Genomic DNA, 23674 nt, shown 5'->3' with positions numbered 1-23674 from the left:
GGGAGTGGGATGATATTTTAAAAGTGTAAAAAAACTGTAAAAAAAAGAAACTGTAAAAAAAGAAAAAAAAACTGCAGAAAAAAATATTCTATCAAGCAAGGCTACTATTCAAGATAGAAGGAGAGTTTAATAAAGAGTTTCCAAGGCAAACACAATTTAAAGGAGTTCATCACCACTAAACTTACCTTAGAAGAAACATTAAAGGAAATTCTTTGAGTGGAGAGAAAATGCCATAATCAGAAGAAATTTAGAAAAGGAAAAATTTTTACAAGTACATAGAAACATAATAAAAGTAATAGATCGATCACTTATAAAACCAGTGTGGAGGTTAAAGCACAAAAGCAGTAAATCAATTATATCAACAAAAATCAGTTAATTAATTCACATAATAAAAGGATACACAGTATGACATCTATATATATAACATGGAGGGTGGAGTAAAAATTTAGTGCTTACTTAAAATGGTTTTAAACCTAAGCAACCATCAACTTAATATAGATTCCTATATACATAGTATGTTATATATAAACCTAATGGTAACCACAAATAAAAAAACCTATAATGGAATTGCAAAAAGTATAGTGAGAGGAACCCAAGCATATCGCTAAAGAAAGCCATCAAACTACAAGGGAAGAGAGCAAGAAAAAAAGGAACAGAAAAAAATATATAACTGTAAAACAAGTAACAAAATGGCAGTAAGTGCATACTTATCAATAATTACTTTGATTATAAATGCACTAAATGGTGCAGACACAGGGAGAAATAAATATACAAAAAAGCAACACCCATCTATATTCTGCATACAAGAGACTCATGACAGACCTGAAGAAATCTGCAGATTGAAAGTGAAAAGATGTAAAAACATTTATCATGCAACTGGAAGGGAAAATAAAACTGGTAGCAGTACTTATATTAAACAAAATAGACTTTAAAACAAAGATTGTAACAAAAAAACAAAGTATTCTTTCATGTAATCATGAAATAATCAAACAAGAATATATAACAATTGTAAATATTTATGGGCTCAGAATGGGAGCACCCAAAGAAATAAAGCAAGTATTAACGGATATAAAAGCAAAAATCTATAATACAATAAGGGACTTTAACACTCCACTTAAAACAATGGATAGATCATCCAGACAGAAAATCAACAAGGAAACAGTAGCTTTGAATGATACATTGGAAAAGATGGAATTAATATATATTCAGAACATTTCGTTCAAAAGCGGTCAAATGCACACTCTTTTCAAGTGCATATGCTACATCTTCCAGAATACATCACATATTAGGCCACAAAAAAGTCTCATTTTTTTTAAGTCGAAATCATATCTTGATTCTTTGTCAACAGCAATGGTATGAAACTAGAAACCAATCACAAGAAAAATCTTGAAATAACACAAATACATGGAGGCTAAATAAAATGCTAGTCAACCACTAATGGGTCAACCAAGAAATCAAGGAGAGGGGCACTTGGGTGGCTCAGTCAGTTAAGCATCCAACTTCAGCTCAGGTCACAATCTCATGGTTCATTAGTTCAAGCCCTGCACTTCAGATTCTGTGTCTCCCTCTCTCTCTACCCCTCCTCTGCTGATGTTCTATCTCTCTCTCTCAAAATTAAATAATCTTTATTTAAAAAAAAAAAGAAATCAAGGATAAAATAAAATAACAAGTGGAGAGAAATGAAAATAGAAGCACAATATCTTTGGGATGCAGCAAAGGCTGTTGTGAGAAAGAAGATTATAATAACACAGGCTTACCTAAGGAATAAAAACAACCTCAAATAAATAACCTAACCTTAGACTTAAATGTGCTAGAAAAATAAAAAAAAATCAAAGCCCAAAGCCAGTAGAAGGAAGGTAAAAATAATGATTAGAATAGAAATAAATGACATGGAGACTAAAAAAACAAAAAACAAAAAACAAAAAACAAAAACAGATCAATAAAACTAGGAACTGTTTCTTTGAAAAGACTGAAAAAAATTGTTAAACCTTTAGCCAGGCACAAAAAAGGTAAATAAATAAAATCAGATGAAGAAAAAGAAATAGCAACTGACATCAGAGAAATAGAAAGAATTTGTATTGACATGACAAAAAAATGTATGCCAAAAAATTGTACAACCTAGAAGAAATATATAAATCCATGCAAATAATAACCTTTCTAAATACAATCAGGAAGTAATCAAAAAATGAAAAGACAGATTACTAGCAATGAAATGGACTCAGTAATCATAAACTCCCAGCAGACAAAGTCCAGGAACAGATGCCTTCGTGGGTGAATTCTACCAAACATGAAAAGAAGAGTTACTACCTATACTTCTCAGAGCATTTCAAAAAATAAAAGAGGAAAGAAACCTTCCAAATTCATTCTTATGAATTTGGCCATTTGGCCTTATGGCCAGCATTGCCCTAATACTAAAAACAGTTAAAGACACTACATAAAACTACAGACCAATATCCCTAATGAGCCTAGATGAAAAAATCTCCAACATAATATTAGCAAACCAAGTCCAATAATACCTTTTAAAAAGTCACTAGGGCACCTGGGTGGCCCAGTTGGTTAAGTATCTGACTTCAGCTAAGGTCATGATCTTGTGGTTCATGAGTTCAAGCACCACATCGAGCTCACTGCTGTCAGTCTGTCAGCACAGAGCCTGCTTCAGATCCTCTGTGCCCCTTTCTTGCCCCTCCCCCACTTGTGTTCTCCAAAATAAATAAATAAATATTTTGCTAAAAATCAGTCACCATGATCAAGTGGGATTTACTTTTTTTAAATATTTTTTTAATATGAAATTTATTGTCAAATTGGTTTCCATACAACACCCAGTGCTCAGCCCAACAGGTGCTTTCCTCAATGCCCATCACCCACCCCCCTCCTTCCCACCCTCCCATCAACCCTCAGTTTATTCTGTTTTTAAGAGTCTCTTATGGTTTGGCTTTCTCCCTCTCTAACTTTTTTTTTTTCCTTCCCAGGCACATGAAAAGATGCTCAATGTCACTCCTCATCAGGGGATTTACTTTTGAGATACAAGTGTGTTTTGATATTCTCAGATCAATCAATTAGATACACCACATTAACAGGAGAAAGGATAAAAGCCACATGTTCAACTCAATACATGCAGACAAAGCATTTGACAAAGTACAGCATCCATTCATGATAAAAACCCTCAACAAAGTAAGCTTAGAGGGAACATACCTCAACATAACGAAAGCCATATAATGAAAACTACACCTAACATCATACCTAATGGGGAAAACCTGAGAGGTTTTTTTTTTTGTAATATTTGGAACAAAACAAGGATATCCATTCTTGCCACTTTTATTCAACATAGTACTTGAAATCTTATCCACAGTAATCAGAAAAGGGGAAAAAAAGGCATCCAAATTGGTAAGGAAGAAGTAAAACTGTCACTATTGGGGCGCCTGGGTGGCTCAGTTGGTTAAGCATCTGACTTCGGCTCAGGTCATGATCTCACAGTCTGTGAGTTTGAGCCCCGCGTCAGACTCAGTGCTGACAGCTCAGAGCCTGGATCCTGTTTCAGATTTTGTGTCTTCCTCTCTCTCTGACCCTCCCCCCGTTCATGCTCTGTCTATGTCCCCAAAATAAACAAATGTTAAAAATAAAATGAATAAAATAAAATAAAATAAAATAAAATAAAATAAAATAAAATAAATAAAAAAAAACTGGCACTATTTGCAGATGATATGATACTCTATATAGAAAACCCTGTAGATACTACCAAAAAACTCCTAGAACTGATAAATGAATTCAGCAAATTTGCAGGAAACAAAATTAATATAAGGAAGTCTTTTGCATTTCTGTACACTAATAATGAAGTAGAAGAAAGATAAATTAAGAAAACAATCCCAATTACAATTGCATCAAAAATAATAAAACACAGAGGAACAAATTTAACCAAGAAGGTGAATAAAACTATAAAATACTGATGAAAGAAACTTAAAATGACACAATGAAATGGAAAGATATTTCTTGATCACCGATTGGGAGAATAAATATTGTTAAAATGTCCATACTACCCAAAGAAATCTATACATATAATGCACTTCCTATAAAAAATACCAGCAGTATTTTTCACAGAACTAGAACAAATAATCCTAAAATTGGACATGGAACCAATAAAGACCCCAAATACCCAAAACAATCTTGAAAAAGAAGAATAAAACTGCAGATACCACAATCCCAGATTTTAAGATATACTAGGAAGCTGCAATAATCAAAACAACATGGTACTGGGACAAAAATAGATAGAGATCAGTGGAGCAGAATACACAGCCCAGAAACAAATCCACACATTATTATCAATTAAGCTATAACAAAGGAGAGAAGAATATATATTTGGAAAGATATGGTGTTGAGAAACCTGGACAGCTACATGAAAAAGAATGAATTTGGACAACTTCCTTACACTATATACAAAAATAAACTCAAAATGGATTAAAGACCTAAATGTGAGACCTGAAACCATAACATTCCTTGAAGAAAACATAGACAGTAATTTCTTTGACATGGGCCATAACATTTTCCTAGGTATGTTTCATCTGGCAAGTGAAACAAAAGCAAAATTAAATTGTTGGGACTACACCAAAACACAAGACTTGCACACAGTGAAGGAAACCATCAACAAACCAAAAAGCAACCTACTGAAAGGGAGAAGTTATTGAAAATGATATGAATAATAATGGGTTATTTCCAAAATATATAAAGGACGTATACAACTCAACACACAAAAAAATGATCTGGTTAAAAATGGGCAGAGGACCTAAAAAACTTTTTTTCCAAAGAAGACATACAGATGACCAACAGACACATGGAAAGATGCTCAACATCACTAATCATCAGGGAAATATAAATCACAACCATAATGAGATATCACCTTACACATGTCAGAATGGCTAAACTCAAAAGTACAATAAATAACAAGTGTTGGTGATGATGTGAAGAAAAATAAACACTTGAGCACTGTTGGTGGGACTGCAAATTGGTGCAGCCACTGTGAAAAAAAGTGTGGAAATTCCTTGAAATAATTAAAAATATAATTACAATAGATACAATAATTCCACTACTGGGTATTTGCCCAAAGAAAAAGAAAACACTAATTCTAAAAGATATATGTACCCCTATGTTTATTGCAGCATTATTTACAATAGCCAAGATATGAAAGCAACCCAAGTGCCTATCCTTAGTTAATGGATTAAAAAAAGGTATAGAAAGCGATATTACTCATCCATAAAAAATAATGTGATCTTACCATTTGCAACAACATTAACTGACCTAGAAGATATAATGCTAAGCGAAATAAAGACAGTGTCTCTATTTTTTAAGCTCAAAAAAACTGATATTTTATCAGTGGATTTAAGCTAACGTATCCATGACCAAGAAGTAGAAGATGTTATGCACAAACTTCACTGAGACCATGCAGGCACTTTCCCAGGAGTCTTTTATTTTTTTAATTTTTTAAAAATTTTTTAATTGTTTTAATGTTTATTTATTTTTGAGAGGGAGAGAGAGAGAGAGAGAACGAGTGGGAGAAGGGCAGAGAGAGAGGGAGACAGAATCCAAAGCAGGCTCCAGGCTGACACAGGGCTCAAACCCACGAACCATAAGATCATGACCTGAGCTAAAGTCACACATCTAACTGATTGAGCCACCCAGGTGCCCCCAGTAGTCTTGTTTTAAATAATTCATGGGAACCATCACAGATCCAAGAAAAATGGAGGACAGTACCAAGGGAGGAGAGTAAGGGAGAGGTTTTAAACAATTTGTACCCTTCATATATTATACTAAATTTTCCCATCAGCCTACACATGGACTAAATAATTCAACAAGTTCAGTCAACACAATCGTCTTGAGCATCTGGAGCAGTACACAGTTTTTCTTTTTTTTTTTTTTTTCTTTTGTCAGTATGCTGACAATTCAATGAGCCTTATTATATTTTTTTCAATTGCTGGTAGAAGTGATGGAATATTTTTTAAAAATATTAAATTTTAGAATTATTTATTAATAATCTATTAATCTATATTAATGTTTTGTTGTTAAGAAACAAAGTAACTGAGGGCTAGAGAAAGTAAGCTATCCCTTCTTAGTTACATTACAACTTAATGGCAAAGCCACTACTAGAACGTACATTTTAATTAAAAAGCTTTGGGTTCTTTTATCTACATCACACTTCCAACTCTACACTCTCTAATATGTTAGTGGATACTTTAGTTCTCATATAGTCAGACCATTTGGATGTAAGCTTTGTTTACTTTATTAAGGGCTGTCAATCTATAAATAGACACCAGTGTGTAAATCATTGAAAACACATGTCCTTCATTTTTGTTTCTTCAATGCAATAAGAACCACTGTTCTTACTACATGCAGAAAAAAAATCAACACCTATTCCTGTCTCTTCCCTATCTCTCTTTTTATCCCCATTCCTACATACAGAAACACAGACATATAGACATCCATTTTCACTGGCATGCAAGACTGGATAAAGTAACGAAAATGGGACAAATGTTCTTTTTTGTCCAGTCCTTTCCTGCTGCTACAATTTGCTATATTATCAGTCTAGGGAAAAAGATTTAAGTGACGAGATGAGCAATACCTTGTTGTAAATCAAGTTACCATGCTGGAGAGAAAAAGAAGACATGCCTCTCTACTTGAAAACTGGTAGACTGCCAGCAGCAACACAATACACAAAATGAGAGAGAAATTGAATAAAATCGATTGCTAAATTGAGCAAGTCAAGTACTAAGCTCTATAGAAAGCTGCCATATATGTAGGGTACAAACCCAGCATAGTTTTTAATGTGGTTGGGTCATTCCATATGGCCTTTCTAAAAGCAGTGATTTTATTAATCCATAAAACTCATATTTCTATTTCTCATTTTTTCATCTTTAAGACTTATAACAGTTATATTCCTTATAAATAATTTAAGGTTGAAGCTTGACCAAGCATAATGTTTCCATGTGCTGAAAGAAATCTGACAGGTGGAAGGCAGGTGTAACCTAACTTTTCCAGTATAATTTCAATCCAATTGCACATGACATTTTGCAAATTTTATGCAAGAATTCTAAACAAAGTAATTAGAAGTATCTATTAGGTATTTGCATGGTGATTAATACCCCTGAAAGAGAGGTGCCCTCAATCATACTATTCTCACAAATAGTGAAACTGAAAAATGAGGAAGTTTGCTCCTTTGTTCAGGTTTATACCCCTAGCCAGTCCCAAAAGAGTGCAATCTAAAGCTCAAATTTCTGATTCGTGCTTGCCGAAAATATAATTTAGAACAGAGTTCAGGGATGCATGTCTCAAGGTTCTTCCTCTACTTCCTCTTAGATAAGAAAGCATAGACATGGAGGGTGGGGTATATAGAGCAGGAGGATGTGGCGAATAACCACATCATCACGAGACAGACTATCCTAAAACCTTGTACCTGTTAGTTAGTTAGTTAGCTAGTTAGTTAGTTTCTCAGAGTTCTGCTGATGGTTGGGTCAGATGGTTACGACACTGAGCTCCTAAACTTAAGTATGTGGATTAGATTTCATTAATTCTCTCTGTAATATAGCCATATATTGTATTCTGAACCTGTGACAGTCATCCTGTAACTACAAATCCTTGGTCCTATGGAAAAAAAACTCCAATTATTACCCATACTACACTTGAAAAATAGTAAGCACAATAAATATTGGTTAAAGAGAAAGTATTTTATCTATGCTTTCTATGATCCCCATTTTTAATCTACTTTATTCCCTATTTTATCTGTTTTACTCCCCCCCACTTCTTAGTTCACATGGCTTCAATATAAGAAAAGAATAACCAATTTTGAAATTGGTACATATTAATCCCCATGACCTATTTTACCCATCCCACCATCCACCTCCCCTCTGATAACCATCAGTTTGTTCTCTACACATGAGTCAGTTTCTCATTTTTTTTGTTTCTTAAATTCCACATATGAATAAAATCATGTGGTATTTTTCTCTCTCTGACTGATTTCCTAAGCATAATACTAATTCCATCCACATCATTGCAAGTGGCAAGATTTCATTCTTTTTTTATGACTAATATTCCATTATGTATACATATGGCGTGTCTGTGTGTGTGTGTGTGTGTGTGTACATTCACTTTATACATTCATCAGTCACTGGACACTTGTGTTGTTTCCATAATTTTTCTATTGTAGATAATGCTGCTATAGACATCAGGGTGCGTGTATCCCTTTGAATTAGTAGTTTTGTATTCTTTAGGTAAATACTTAGTAGTTCAATAGGTCGATCATAGGGTAGTTCTATTTTTAACTTTTTGAGGAACTTCCATACTATTTTCCAGAGTGGCTCCACCAGTTTGCCTTCTTACCAAAAGACCACCTTTCTCCACATCCTTCCCAATGCCTGTTGTTTCTTGTGTTGTTGAATTTAGCCATTCTGACAGGTGTGACATGATTTCTCATTGTAGTTTTGATTTCTATTTCCCTGATGATCAATGATGTTGAGCATTTTTTTCATGTGACTGTTGGCCACCTGTATTCTTCTTTGGAAAAATGTCTATTCATGTTTTCTGCTCATTTTTAATTGGATTATTCTATTTTGTAGGGTTTAGTTTTATAATTTCTTTATATATTTTGGATAGTAATCCTTTATCAGATATGTCATTTGCAAATATCTTTTCTCATTCTTTAGGTTCCCTTTAGGTTTTCATGATTGTTTCCTTTGCTGTGCAGAAGCTTTTTATTTTTATGAAGTCCCAGGAGTTTCTTTTTGCTTTTGTCTCCTTTGCCTCGGGAAATATATCTAGAAAGAAATTGCTATGGCCAATATCAAAGCGGTTACTGTCTGTGTAATCTCCTAAAACTTTTATGATTTCAAGTCACCACATTCAGGTATTTAATCTATTTTGAATTTAGTTTTGTGTATGGTGTAAAAAAGTGGTCCAGTTTTGTTTTTTGGTTTTTTTTTTGCATGTTGCTGTTCATTTCTCCCAACACCATTTTTTTGAAGAAACTCTTTTTTTCCCATTGGATATTTTTTCCAGCTTTGTTGAAATTTAATTGACCATATAGTTGTGGGTTCATTTCTGGGTTTTCTATCCTTTTCCATTGATTGATGTGTCTATATTTGTGGCAGCACAATACTGTATGATCATTAAGGTTTGTAATATAACTTGAAGTCATAAATTGTGAAGCTTAATTTAAAACAAAAATTTTTTCTATAGTTTGTAGTCACTGTCTTACTAATTTATTCACCTTTGTAATCAGGGTGTCTCTATTTATACATATTGATGTGACATCAATCACAAATGTCAAGAAAACACTTCCTTCTGGAGGTTTGGAATTAAATGGCTGTTGAAAAAACACATCTGATAAATAATAAATCAATCTATCTTTTAGATGTCATTTATTTTCTGGAACAACATTTGGCCTGACACACTCAAAATAGAGGAACCACTCAGCATAACATATTTTCAGTTTTAAAGAAGTTGGGGTGCCTGGGTGTCTCAGTCAGTTAAACATCAGACTCTTGATTTTGGCTCAGGTCATGATCTCACAGTTTGTAAGTTTGAGCCTTGCATCATGCTCTACACTGGAAGTGTGGAACATGCTTGGGATTCTCTCTCTCTCCCTCTATCTCTCTTCTCTTCCCTCACTCACTTGCATATGTGCTCACTCTCTCTCAAAATTAATAAATAAACTTGAAAAAATTAAGAACCAACTCACAGGTCACCTTGTATCACCTAAAAATGAGTAGATATTCCAAACAGTAAATAAGTATCATTAATGTTATCCTATAAATAAAGTGTAAAAATTATTTTAGCATATAAAAATAAGTCATTAACCTATAAGAAATATCTGGTAAAAGAGGGGAGAAAACGTGTACTCTAAAAACTACAAAAAAAAACTATGAAAAAAACTATGAAAGAAATTGAAGACAACACAAAAACTTGGAAAGACATTCCATGCTCATAGATTGGAATAACAAATATTGTTAAAATGTATATACTACCCAAATCAATCTACATACATATACATATACATATACATATACATATACATATACATGTATGTATATTCAGTCAAGTGTCCATTGACTGATGAATGGATAAAGAAGATGTGGTGCATATATATCACACCATTATATTTTCATATATATAATGGAATATTACTCAGCCATCAAAAAGAATGAAATCTTGTCATTCACAATGAAATGAAAGGACTTTGGGATTATTATGCTAAGTGAAATAAGTCAATCAGCAAAAGACAGATACAGTATGTTTTCACTCATAAGTGGAATTTAAGAAACAAAACAAAAGAGCATAGGGAAAAATAGAGGGAGACAAACTAAGGATTAGACTCTTGACTATAGAGAACAAAGTGATGCTTACACAAGGGGAAATGAGTGGAGGAATGAGTTAAATACCTGATGGTAATTAAGGAGTGCACTTGTTGTGATGAGCATGGAGTGTTGTATGGAAGTGTTGCATCACTAAATTTTATACCTGCAACTAATACTATACTATATCTTAGGTAACTGGAATTAAAAAAACATTTAAAAAAGAAATATCTGGTAATATGTTATTAGCTTATGAGAAATATCTGAATATGATCTACCAAGTAAAGCTGAAAAGAGTTTTAACTGAGTAACTATAATTATAACTAAATTACATGCTCTCTTCTGCTTCTAAGAATGTGGAAGAAGCCTTGCCATTCCCTTTTGTAAATAGTGTGGCATTGAGCAAAAGCTTTTGGAAGAAACAAATATATTTTCAAGAAGTAAGGAAGGAATTGAAGGGCTTTTTGAGTTCATGACTTACAGTGCATATATTTTAGGTACCTAGTGAGATAGTAATTATGCTGTCCAAGATACATTTGAGCCTAAATGGGCAGCATTGGCTCATGTTCTGGGCTGAAATCATGCTTTTCATGATCCACCTGCCGATCATGGCCAATGGTTTAAACTTTTGTTTCCTCACTAGCTAGTTAGATTTAGTGAATTTCTTGGCCTGTACCCATCCCCAGACTTGATTTTGGTTAAACTCCTGTACTTCTGATGATTTCTCAGGAACTCTGTCTGCATCTTGATTTCTGGCTGATACTAAAGCAGTCATTGCTACAAGTAAAAGTTATTCCTTTGAAGCACACTCTCCTCTATGGATTATCTTTCAATGACTATACCAATAAAACTGACTTTAATTTTCAAGTCCCAGATATCATGCTGTTATATGATAAGCAGTAATAGTCAAGGCACTAATGACTATACCCTTTTCTGTATTCACATACTACCAATTGTTATAATATTAACTTCCTTACACTTTATTCTAAGGCTGTTTTACCTTTATTTTTACCCTGAAATCTTTACTCCTTTCTCAAATTTGGAATATCCTAGACCTCAGAACTTCCTGAGTACTTTCTGATGTTTTATGGCTTGCCCAAACTGTTGCACTGGCACATGATAATGCACAAAAGCATCCAGTACATGGCCAGGTCTGTGTTAATGTTTACTATATCATTTTGTTTATATTCATTTTCATTTTGGGTTTTTTCTGTGGGAACAGTAGAATAATTTTCTCCTATTCTGGCAAGAAAACCATAGTAAAAGCCCAGCAAAGCAAAATTTGCTAAATTATCAGGGCCCTTGGGAGAAGCTTGAAGTGTGCCCCTTCATTCTTGAGTGATTTCAAAAGGACATCTTTAACATTTCCCAATGATTAATACATATGTCTCTTAATCTTTAAGCCTTATTCAGCAGTAATAAAAAAGCAAAATGAGCTCTGATGAGGTATCAGAGACCTAAGTTGCAGTCTTTTCTCTGTCATAGACTCACAGAGGTACTTGGTTAGGTCACTTCAATTCTCTGAACCTCAGCTTTTCCAGCTTTAAAATGCAAACTGTCAATCTATGTCACTTTTCAAAGCATAAAAGAATCTTAGGTGTTTTTCCATTGCTCCTGTAAGTGACAGGTTTTGAATCCGTTTCTAATAATTTCCTTTAACTTGTGGTCTGCAGACTGATTCTCTAGACCTATGGCACAAGACAAAGGCTTTTGGGATGTAACTTTAATGGGCAAGGGAAACAGCACTATCTGTAGTTCTTTCTTTCAGGATTAGGCAAGGGTCAGAAGAAAGAGTTTAATTTCCTTTTGGGTTCTGAGCATCTGATTGGTGCTAATAGTGTCTATAAAAGGAAGGTATAAAGCATGCTTCTTTCTACTTTTCATTTCACTTAGTACACAGGGGGAAAATTGAGTTCATTCATTCCTAAGGGTCTCTAGGTGAAAATTCAGTGAGATTTTTGGAGGAATCAATGTCCCACTTTGTATTTATTCACCTTTACAATATTCTGTACCATACTGTACCAGCCCACACAGAATTGGTATATTAAATGATTCCTGTCTCACAGAAATGTAACTATTGCAAACATACAGTAAGAGAGAGCAGTACATGTGTTTACAAGTGCAAAGAATACTTTCTATAATAAAAAAATACCCCCTCTGATACTAAGTTCCTGGAGGATGACTTTCATGTGATCCAAATATTTACTAATGTGGCTGGTGGAATCTTTCCTTGGGATGAAAAACTTGAATCCCATCTATAAGATTAATGCCTTTGCCACAATACCTGATATTTACAGCAGCTGCTTGAAAGAAATACTCCTTGCTGAATGATCCAAAGCTCTCTAACAAATTTAGCTCTAGTTGAATAAAATTATAACTTTTTTACTTCCCTGGAAAGATTAGAGCAGTATAAAATAAAGTCCATGAAAAAGAAATTAAAAAACAAAACGAAGTCCAAGGACACCACTGTTGACATAGAGAAAGGAAGGAGCAGAAAATCATTTGAGATTTTATCTTGGGTCATGTTGCACCATGGACATACATCCTTAACTTTTTTAAAATCTCTAAATGCAGCTTCTAGAAGTTACATGTTACTGATAGCCTTATCATTGGGTTTAAAGTTAGAAGGTGCTTTCCTCAATATTTTCTACTTGAGCACAAAAGAAAAGCAACACGCAAACCAGAAAACATTTTTACTTACATTTTGTCAAAATATGTTGATGATGAGTATCTAAAAATGTAAATTTAATCTAAAATCATTTAACCCATTATTGATTTTAATGTACTGATTATTCTGATAGATAAAGCTTATGTGTGAGAAACAGAGTAAATAAGTCTCTTGTCTTCTTATTTCTCCTCTCTAATTATAAACATGTTTTTGTTGTTGTTGTTGTTTGTTATTGTTGTTGTTGTTGCTCTGGAGTGCTTTCTTTGAAAGCAGAATCTTTACACTTAACATTAATTACAATTCGCTTTTACAGTAAAAATATATAACTTTTACAAGCTGATAAGAATATGTATTCATGTTGGTAAATGTCCTGAGACATTATAGCTCTTATTTTTTAATCATAGCTCATTTTGAAAATAACAGAAATCTAATCATTTAAATCATTTATCAGAGAAACTATCACCTCCAAAAAGTTATAACTAAGAGTAGATAAAAAACATCCTGCATATTCTGCAAGTAATTCTACTTAATATAGAGTTGCTTAAATTACAAATGTTCACAGGGCTATTTTATTCAATATCAATTGAGTGAAACACATTAGAAAAAAAACCTCTCCATGTCAAACTTAAATTTCTCCCTGTTCAAAGTTACCTCCCCCTTCCCACATTAAGCAGTCAAGTGTATAATTATTTTTGTTTGTGCAAATACTAAGGAAATGACATACAAGGATGGTCCAGGTTCATGATATCCATACCACCCTTAGATCTGACAGATTACCCAGAACTTGTTGTGAAGAGAACAGTTCTAGATATCAGTGGTAAAAGATACAGATAAGATCTAATTCATTAAAAACTGGAGCCTACCGTTTCAGTTTCTTTCTGTTTTCTCCAATGATTTCCAAAGAATTCAAGTGACAGCCACTTCAACAAGGATGCTATTGATCTGTACCTCAATTCCAGCTCCTTGTTCTGAGAAAAACCAACATCCTTTTCCATCACAAAAAAAAAAAAAACCTCTTAAAAATGAGATAAAGAAAGACAAAAGGAAAGGAGATAGAGAAAGAGTGAAAGATAAAGAAAAAGAAAGAAAAGAAAGGGAGGGAGGAGGGAGACAAGGAGGGAAGAAAGAGTAAAAATAAAACAAAATATAATAAAACCAAAACAAAAATGAATATAGCAAAGGTAAAGAAAAGAAAGAAAGAAAGAAAATTCTCAGCATTACCTAACCACTACCATGTTGGAAAACATGGTAGTGAGATGTCAGCGTGAAATATGCAAGCCTCTGTGCGCACTGAACATTTCCGTTTTCCAGGCGGTAGCTTGAGCTAGCAAGCTTGCCTGTGCTTGTTCTCTCTCTCTCTCTCTCTCTCTCTCTCTCTCTCTCTCTCTTCTCTCTCTCTCTCTCTCTCTTCTCCCTCTCTCTCTCTTCTCTCTCTCTGTCTCTCTCTCTCCCTCTTTATCTCTGATTAATTATGAAGAACTATTTTATGGGCTGTAAATACAGGCTGCAAAGCTTCACACTAAGCAAATAAACTTTTGTTTCTATTTATAGGGCGACAGTGCATTGTCTTCCAATCCTGTGGTTGCACTTAGCTATGAGTTTGTGACAGTGCATGGTTTATTTGTTTATGCAGTCTTTTGTAAAAACTATGTGCCCTCTGGCCCCTTTCATAGATAGTGGACCACTACAATCTTCATCGTGATCCTTTCTATAGGCCCCTCAATTGTTGTGTTCAGGTACCAAAGTGGACACTCCTTACCTAAGATTGACCCTTAGGTAGCTCCCAATAGGAGATTTCAAAGTGGGAATGACCTCTGCCTAGAGTATTCTTAGATATACAGACATTTAAACCCCTGATGTTAAAATAAATACTCCTTAAGAAAAACTTGAAGATACATAACTCACCTCACACTTCCTGTCCACCCACTCCCCATTCCCCTCAGAGTCCTCTGCCAGGAAATATAAGTAAACCTTCATTTCCTCTCAGTGGTTAGGAATAATTGGGTGAAAATAGGCTGTTTTTCTGTAGTCCAGACCTGTAGCCACAACCCGTTGAAGATGGTGTTCCAAGGACCTTCAGAGCCCCAGAGCCTAGGACTACACTGTATTAGACACCTAATATATTCCACCTGCAGCAGTACACCTGTGAAATGGACAAGGGGCAGCTGAAGGCAATCTCCAAGATTTGCATAGTATTTTAGATCAGAGCAAAGGAAATTTTCACATGTACCATGGGAGAAAGAAGTATATTAATGCAAATCCAGTTTTATTCCAGGACATATCTGTATGGCATATTATAGGAAGCATTAGGAAGCATCTGTAGGACTCTTTGCCTCAAAATATTTTTTTCACTAATGCCTGAAAAACAAATCCTTTGGGGGTAAGCATTCCTTTCTTCCTGAAGTGTTGATTTTCAAATCCTGACACTCTTAGAAATATACTTAGTTGAAAACCTTGGTGTGAATAAATTTATTAGGATTGGAAAGATAAAAATAGATAATGAGAGCAGGATATAAAAGAAAACTGAATAGATTCCAGGGAATGGAAAACTGAATTGCCAATCTTTAATGATTTTGCACTAAGCTATGTTGAGCGTAGTTCTGAGTAAGTGGAGAAAATATAGGGGAAGGGGTAAATTAATCTAAATTTTCATTAGGTCAGCTATATTGACAAGAGATCACAATTCATTGCCCCTTCTGTATCCTTTTATTCTGTATCCCACAGTCTGGAAGAATGTGGCATTAATTCTGTGTTTATTTAAAGAAAATTGTCCTACTTGCGTTTGTTGTGTCCAGAGTTTATTGTGATGCTCTCTCCATTCACACAACCTTAGCTCCATTCAGCAAACACTTACTGAATAACTGCCAAATGCAGACCAGTAGATCAAAGATAGCTGAAAAGGAGAGAATGAGGGGAAAAGGGTACAAGAGAGCTGATGGTAAAGGAAAGGATACTGCTTCCCAGAAATTTTTTAGAATCTAGTTAAGCAGATAAGACATTATCTAATTGCCTAAATTATAAGGCAGCATACATGTCATAAGGGCCTAAAAATGTTATTTCTACTTCTGTAATATTTTACAGAGGAAGTCAGGGATCCCAGGAGGGCTGGGATAAGAAATGGAATTTCAGGATGCAAGTCAAGCCAGTTTTCAGGAGAATGAGAATTTGGGCTGTATCTCTTAAGAATGGAAGGATTTCAATAATTACAGAAGTGACAGTATTTCTCAAATTTCTAAAAGCTCATAAATTTTGCTTCTTTGTACAGGATCACATTTTATTATTCTCATTTTTCTCCTGTCTTCTTCCACCAAATAAAGTTTGGGTACAGACAGATCAGTCTTGAGGTTTCAGCTGGCTGTCTCAGATAGAACACATAGGAGCCAATCTTTATATACTTTGAAAAACTACCTGGTGGTGAAGTTTCCTGACCTAGTCTATACTTATCTTTCTTATTTAGGTCAAGGAAATTTACCTCGATGAGAATCAACTTATGCTCCTACAAGAACATTGTTAAATTCCACTCCAAATTGCTCAAATAATACTTTCAGAGCTGAATGCAATAGGAGTCATGATGTAGTCTAAGTTCTCATTTTAAAGATTAATAAGTTAAGAGAGAAGGACCTGATTCATGTTTCACAGTGAATTAATGATAAAGCTGTCACTTAGACCCAGGTTTCTTGACTTTTAAGACAATGTCCTCACCAACATCATTTCCATCTGGCCAGGGTCTCATGGCATCAATGATATGGGTAATTTATTCACTATTATATAATCTGTGGCAAGGTTTGTCTTATTTAGTTACAGAGGAAAGGTCAAATATCAAATAAACTCAAAGGCTAAATTCTATGGCTCTGTCTTTATATGTAAAAAGGGTGGACATCTTGACTCACTTAGATCTACTTAAAAAGAAAAAGTTAAAGCCCAGTCAAATTAGAGATAGAGGTCAAGACAATTTATAAATCTTTCCTCAATCATGTAATTATGAAATATAAAATATATTAAAAATATATTTTAAAAAACGGAAAATAGTAACAAAGTAAGAGGACCCTAGCTTTACCTCCTCTCACAAACACAGCTAAATGACTATCAAATAATCCTAAATACACCAGAAATTGACCTGAAAACTGCAGGAACAAACTCCACAACTAAAGGTAGAGAAGAGGCCACATCGAAGAAGGCAGGAAGGGGCGCCTGGGTGGCTCAGTCGGTTAAGCCGCCGACTTCGGCTCAGGTCATGATCTCGCGGTCCGTGAGTTCAAGCCCTGCGTCGGGCTCTGTGCTGACAGCTCAGAGCCTGGAGCCTGTTTCAGATTCTGTGTCTCCCTCTCTCTGGCCCTCCCCCATTCATGCTCTGTCTCTCTCTGTCTCAAAAATAAATAAACGTTAAAAAAAATTAAAAAAAAGAAGAAGGTAGGAAGTACAGAGACATGGTTTCATAGAGAAATGGATTGTGGCCTCTGCAGTGGGGACAGAGCTATGGTGGTGGAGGAGGGTGAGAGACAGACTAACACAAGGGGAGTGCATGGGGAAAGGAATACCAACACCATTTGGTTTGGAAAGCAAGAGGGAATGAATTTCATAACAGCTGACAACCAGCTGGGCTTAATGCCTGGAGTTTTAAAGGTCTTTGGGGGGCTTGGGTCCAAAATAGCATAGAGAGCATTGGGCTGCTCTTGGAGAGAAAGCAGGGCAAACAGTCTGTGAACTTACAGTATAGAAAAAATGATATAAAGAGCACTTGGGGCACATAATGGGGTTATTTGCTCATCTCAGAGTATGTACCAGAGAGTCAGTGTTCACGGAGAAATCCCTACAAGAACAAAAGACCTAGCAGGCACCATTTCCCTTCCCTTCCCTCATCATAAGCACAGGGTCACCTGCAGGAACTGGCATAGGCCTGAAATTCACTAACTTGCTAACACCAATACCCACCCCCCACTCCCACACTCTAGTAGAACCAACCTTCCCTTCCAAGTCATGCTTCCCTCAGCCCAGAGTGGTGGGACCCCTACCCCAGAAGTGCTGGGAGTATTGCAAGGACACAATTACAGAGACTGTGGCAACAGGTCTCATTTCACAAGCAGACCACAGAACACCTACTTAAAACTCACCACATTCAGGCCAGGGACCAAACATTGCATACAACAGGAAAAGAGAGCCTCTAAAGATGACTGGCCCAAAGGATAAAGCAGCCAAGATAAAATAGCAGAGCAAACACAACATACATTAGAGATACTACCTGAAATACCAGGCTCTGGGGAACAAAGGACACTATACTGCAGAACACTACAGGACTTCTTCTTTATAAGGCCATTACTCTCAAGAACAGGAAACGTAACTGACTTACCTAGCTTACAAAAACAGGCACAAAGACTTAGACAAAATGAAAAGAGAGAGGATAATAGAGCCACAGATATACCAAAACAGATATAAGTACATGACTAATACAGAATTTAAAGCAGTGATCATAAAAACACTCACTGGACTACAGAAAAGAGTAGAAGGTAATAGTGAGACCCTTAACACAAAGATAAGGAATAATATAGTTGTGATAAAGGGTTCAATAAAAAAATGAGAAACATACTCACTAGAATGAACAGCAGGCTGAAAGAGGCAAATGAATGAATTAATGACTGAAAAGACAGTAATAAAAAGTAATCAGGCTGAACAAGAGATAGAAAAGGTATTATGCAGAATGAGAATAGACTTACAGATCTCAGAGACTCCATCAACCATAATAACATTTGTGTTATAGGGATCCAAGAAGAAGATAGAGAAAAGGAGGCAGAAACTCTATTTGAAGAAATAATAGCTGAAAACATCTTGAAACTGGGGAAAAGAACAGATATCCAGATCCATGAAGCACAGAGAACCCACAACAAAATCATCCAAAGGAGATCCACACCAAGACATATTGTAATTAAATGGGAAAATGTGGTTATAAAGGAAGAATTAAAAAAAAAAAACAAGACAAAAGAAGACAGTTCTACCAAGTAGAACAAAGGAAACCCCATAATTCTATCAGCAGATTTTTTTAGCAGAAACTTTGCAAGCAAGAGGGGAGTGGCATGACATATTCAAAGTGCTGAATGGGAAACTCTGCAGCCAAGAATACTCTATCCATAAATGATATCACTCAGAATAGAAGGAAAGATAAACAATTACCTAGACAAACAAAAACTAAAGGAGTTTGTGACCACTAAATCAGCCCTGCAACAAATATTAAAGGGGACCCTTTGAGTTGAAAGGAGAGATAGTAAGAGGGTAAGAATTACAAAAGCAATAAATATAAATATTTCTGTAAAAAATATTCAAGTAACTCACAAAATAAAAGGCTGAAAACTATGACAATATATACTTAACACTTCAGAAGGAGAGGGGTAAAAAATGGGTTCAAAATTAAACAACACTTTACCTAATATAAACTTCTATATACAGAAAAGGCTATATAAAAACCTAATGGTAATCATATATCAAAAACTACTAATATATATGCAAAGAAAAAAAACAGAAAAAAATTAAAAAAATATATCACTAAAGAACACCAAAAAATCATGAAAGAGAAAAACAAGAAAGGGTCAGAAAAAATCTTCAGAGACCACCAAAATTGAATGATAAAATTAACATAAATACATATCCATCAATTACTTTTAATGTAAATTGACTAAACGCTCTAATCAAAAGACATAGGGTGACAGAATGAATTTAAAAAAATCAGACCAATCTATATGTTGGTTATAGGAAACTCATTTTAAACCTAAGACACCTACAGTCTGAAAATGAGGGATGGAGAAAACTTTACCATGCAAATGGCTGTCAAAAGAAAGCTGGAGTAGCAATACTTATATCAGAAAAAAAAAATTAGAAGAAAGACTGTAACAAGAGACAAAGAAGGACCCCGTATAATAATAAAGGGACAATCCAAAAGAATATATAAAACTTGGAAATATTTATGTACCCAACATGAGAACACACAAATACATAAAACAGTTAATAACACTAAATTGAACTGATAGTAATACAATAATAGTAGGGGGCATTTTTTTAAAAAAAGTTTTTATTTAGAGGAGCCTGGGTGGCTCAGTCAGTTAGGCATTTGACTACAGCTCAGGTCACGATCTTGTGGTTTGTGAGTTCAAGCCCTGCGTCAGGCTCTGTGCTGACAGCTCAGAGCCTGGAGCCTGCTTTAGATTCTGTGTCTCCCCTTCTCTCTGACCCTCCCATGCTCATGCTCTGTCTCTCTCTGTCTCTCAATAATAAACGTTAAACAATTTTTTAAAAAGTTTATTTAAATTCCAGTTAGTTAACATGTAGTGTAATATTAGTTTCAGGTGAAAAATATAGTAATTCAACACTTCTATACAACACCGTGTGCTCATCACAGGTGAAGTTCTTAACTCCTTAACCCCCATCACCTACTTAAACCATTAACCCACCCACCTCATTTCTGGTAACCACCAGTTTGTCCTCTGTAGATCAAAGTCTGTTTCTTGGTTCTCTCTCTCTCTCTCTCTCTCTCTCTCTCTCTCTCTCTCTCTCCTGTTTACCTTTGCTCATTTGTTTTATTTCTTAAATTTCACATATGAGTGAAATGATATGGTATTTGTCTTTATCTGACTGACATTTTGCTTAGCATAATACTAGTTTCATCCATGTCATTGCAAATGACAAGATTTCATTCTTTTTTGTGGCTGAGTCATATTGAAATATATATATATATATATATATATATATATATATATATATATATTTATACTCACATATACATATACACACACACACATATATATATATATATATATATATATATATACACATACCACATCTTCTTTTTCCATTCATCACTCAATGGACACATCAGCTTTTCCCATAATTTGGCTACTGTACAAAATGTTATTGTAAACAATAGGGTGCATGTGTCCCTTTGAAGCAGTATTTTTGTATCCTTTGGGTAAATACCTATTAGTGCAATTGCTGGATCAGAGGGTAGTTCTATTTTTAACTTTTTTTTAAGTTTTTTTTTTTTGAGAGAGAGTGTGAGCAGGGGAGGGGCAGAGAAAGAGGGAGAGAGAGAATCCCAAGCAGGCTTCAAGCTGTCAGTGTAGAGCTCGAGGCGGGTGTCGATTTCATGAACGATGAGATCATGGACTGAGCCAAATCAAGAGTCAGACACTTAACTTACTGAGACATACAGGCACCTCTATTTTAACTTTTTGAAGAACCTACATATTTTTTTCCAGACTGGTTTCACTACTTGCATTCCCCACCAAGAGTGCAAGAGTGTTTCATTTCTCTATATTCTCTCCAACACCTCATTTTTCTGGTGTTTTTAATGTCAGTCATTCTGACAGGTGTGAGGTGATATTTCATTAGAATTTTGACTTGCCTTTCCCTGATGATCAGTGATATTGAGCACCTTTTCATATGTTTGTTTGTCATCCATATGTCTTCTATTGGAAAATGTCTGTTCATGTCTTTTGTCCATTTTTTATTGGATTATTTGCACTTCAGGTGCTGAGTTTTATAAGTTTTTTATATATTATGGATATTAACTCTTTATCAGTTAATTCATTTGCAAATATCTTCTCACATTTGTAGATTGCCTTTTAGTATTCTTGATTGCTTCCCTTGCTGTGCAGAAGCTTTTTTATTTTGATAAAGCACCAGACCTGTATCCTGAACACTATAAACCACTGATGAAAGAAATTGAATATTATACAAAGAAATGGGAAGACATTCCGTGTTCATGGATTGGAAGAAAAAATTTGTTAAAATGTCTCTACTACCCAATGCAATCTGCACATTTAATGAAATCCCTATGGAAATACCAACAACATTTTTCACAAAGTTTGAACAAGCAATCCTACAAATGGTATGGGAGCACAAAAGACCACGAATAGCCAAAGCAATCTTGAAAGCTAAAATCAAAGTCAGAGACATCACAATTCTGGTCTTCGAGCTATATTACAAAGCTGTAGTGTTCAAGACAGTATGGTGCTGGCACAAAAACAGACGCAGAGATCAATAGATCAAAATGGAAAACCCATAAATGGACCATAACTATATGCTCAACTAATCTCCAACAAAGCAGGAAGGAATATCCAATGGGAAAAAGACAATCTGTTCAACAAATGGCATTTGGAAAACTGGACAGTAACATGCAAAAAATGAATCTGGACCATTATCTTAAACCATACAACAAATAAATTCAAAATTGAAGAAATGCCTAAATGTGAGACAGGAAACCATCAAAATCCTAGAGGAACACATAGGCAGAAACCACTTTCACATCAGCTGTAGCAACTTCTTACTAGGTACCTCTCTGGAGGCAAGGGAAAGAAAAGCAAAAATGAACTATTTGGATTTCATCAACATAAAAAGCTCTTGCACAACAAAGGAAACAATAAAAGAAACTAAAAGGCAACCTTAAGAATGGGAGAAGATATTTGTAAATTACATATCTGGTAAAGGGTGAGTATCCAAAATATATAAAGAACTTAAACTCAACACCCAAAAACCAAATAATCCAGTTAAAAATTGGGCAGAAGACATGAATAGACATTTTTTTCCAAAGAAGATATACATATGGCTAGCAGGCACATTAAAAGATACACAACATCACTTATCATCAGGGAGATACAAATCAAAACTGCAATGAGGTATTAACTTATACCTGTCAGAATGGCAAAAATTAACAACACAGGAAACAATGGATGTTGTTGAGAATGTAGAGAAATGGGAACTCTCTTATACTGTCAGTGGGAATGAAAACTGGTGCATCCATAGTGGAAAATAGTATGGAGGTTCCTCAAAAAAGTTATAAATAGAACTACCCTACACTCCAGCAATTGCACTAATAGGTATTTAACCAAAGGATACAAAAATACTGTTTCAAAGGGGCACATTCACCCCAATGTTTATAGCAGCATTATCAACAATAGCCAAATAATGGAATGAGCCCTAAAGTCCATTGAATGATGTAAAGATAAAAGGTTGTGGTATATACATATACAATGGAATATTACCTACCCATAAAAAGGCATGAAATCTTGCTATTTGCAATGATGTGGATGGAGCTAGAGTATATTACACTAAGCAAAATAAGTCAGTTGGAGAAAGACATGTACCATATGATTTCACTCATAAGTATAATTTAAGAAATAAAATAGATGAACATAGGTACAGAAAAAGGAGAGAGACAAACCATAAAACAGACTCGTAACTATAGGGAACAAATTGAGAGCTGGTGGAGGGTGGGATAAGCTAAATGGTTGATGGGTATTTACCAGGGCACTTGTTGTGGTGAGCACTGAATGTTATATGTAAATGATGAATCACTAAATTCTACTTCTGAAACTAAAATTACACTGTATGTTAACTAACTAGAATTCAAATAAAAACGTGAAAGAAACAAAGAAACAAACAAATGAAAAACAGAACAAAGAGCAACCTAAACTTACACCTAATGGAGCTAGAAAAAGAATAAACAATACCCCAAACCACGAGATGGAAGAAAATACTTAAGATTACAGCAGAAATAAATGATACAGAATCCAAGATAAACAGTAGATCATATCAATGAAATCAGCTGGTTCTTTGAAAAAATAAACAAAATTCATAAACCTCTAGATAGACTCGTCAAGAAAAAAACAATAGAAAGGACTCAAATAAATAA

The 23674-nt window shown here is 34.8% G+C and overlaps 1 protein-coding gene across 2 annotated transcripts in view; it reads right to left on the bottom strand.

Annotated features, from left to right (window-relative positions):
* GPR174 (G protein-coupled receptor 174) overlaps positions 1-14299 on the bottom strand; it is a 47807-nt gene extending 33508 nt beyond the window's left edge. The window contains exons 1-2 of one of the 2 annotated variants that reach the window (XM_058712611.1): positions 14221-14299; positions 13863-13985 (exon numbers count right to left, since the gene is read on the bottom strand). The gene's annotated coding sequence lies outside the window, so the exon portion shown is untranslated. The remainder of the gene's footprint in view (positions 1-13862; positions 13986-14220) is intronic. The other variant, XM_058712612.1, reaches the window with a different exon arrangement.
* Positions 14300-23674: the final 9375 nt, after the last annotated feature.

Source organism: Neofelis nebulosa, chromosome X, assembly GCF_028018385.1.
Source record: "Neofelis nebulosa isolate mNeoNeb1 chromosome X, mNeoNeb1.pri, whole genome shotgun sequence".
In the NCBI taxonomy this organism is placed as follows: Eukaryota; Metazoa; Chordata; class Mammalia; order Carnivora; family Felidae; genus Neofelis; species Neofelis nebulosa.
Note: the sequence above shows the minus strand (reverse complement) of the source record. Positions and strands in the feature narration are given on the sequence as shown.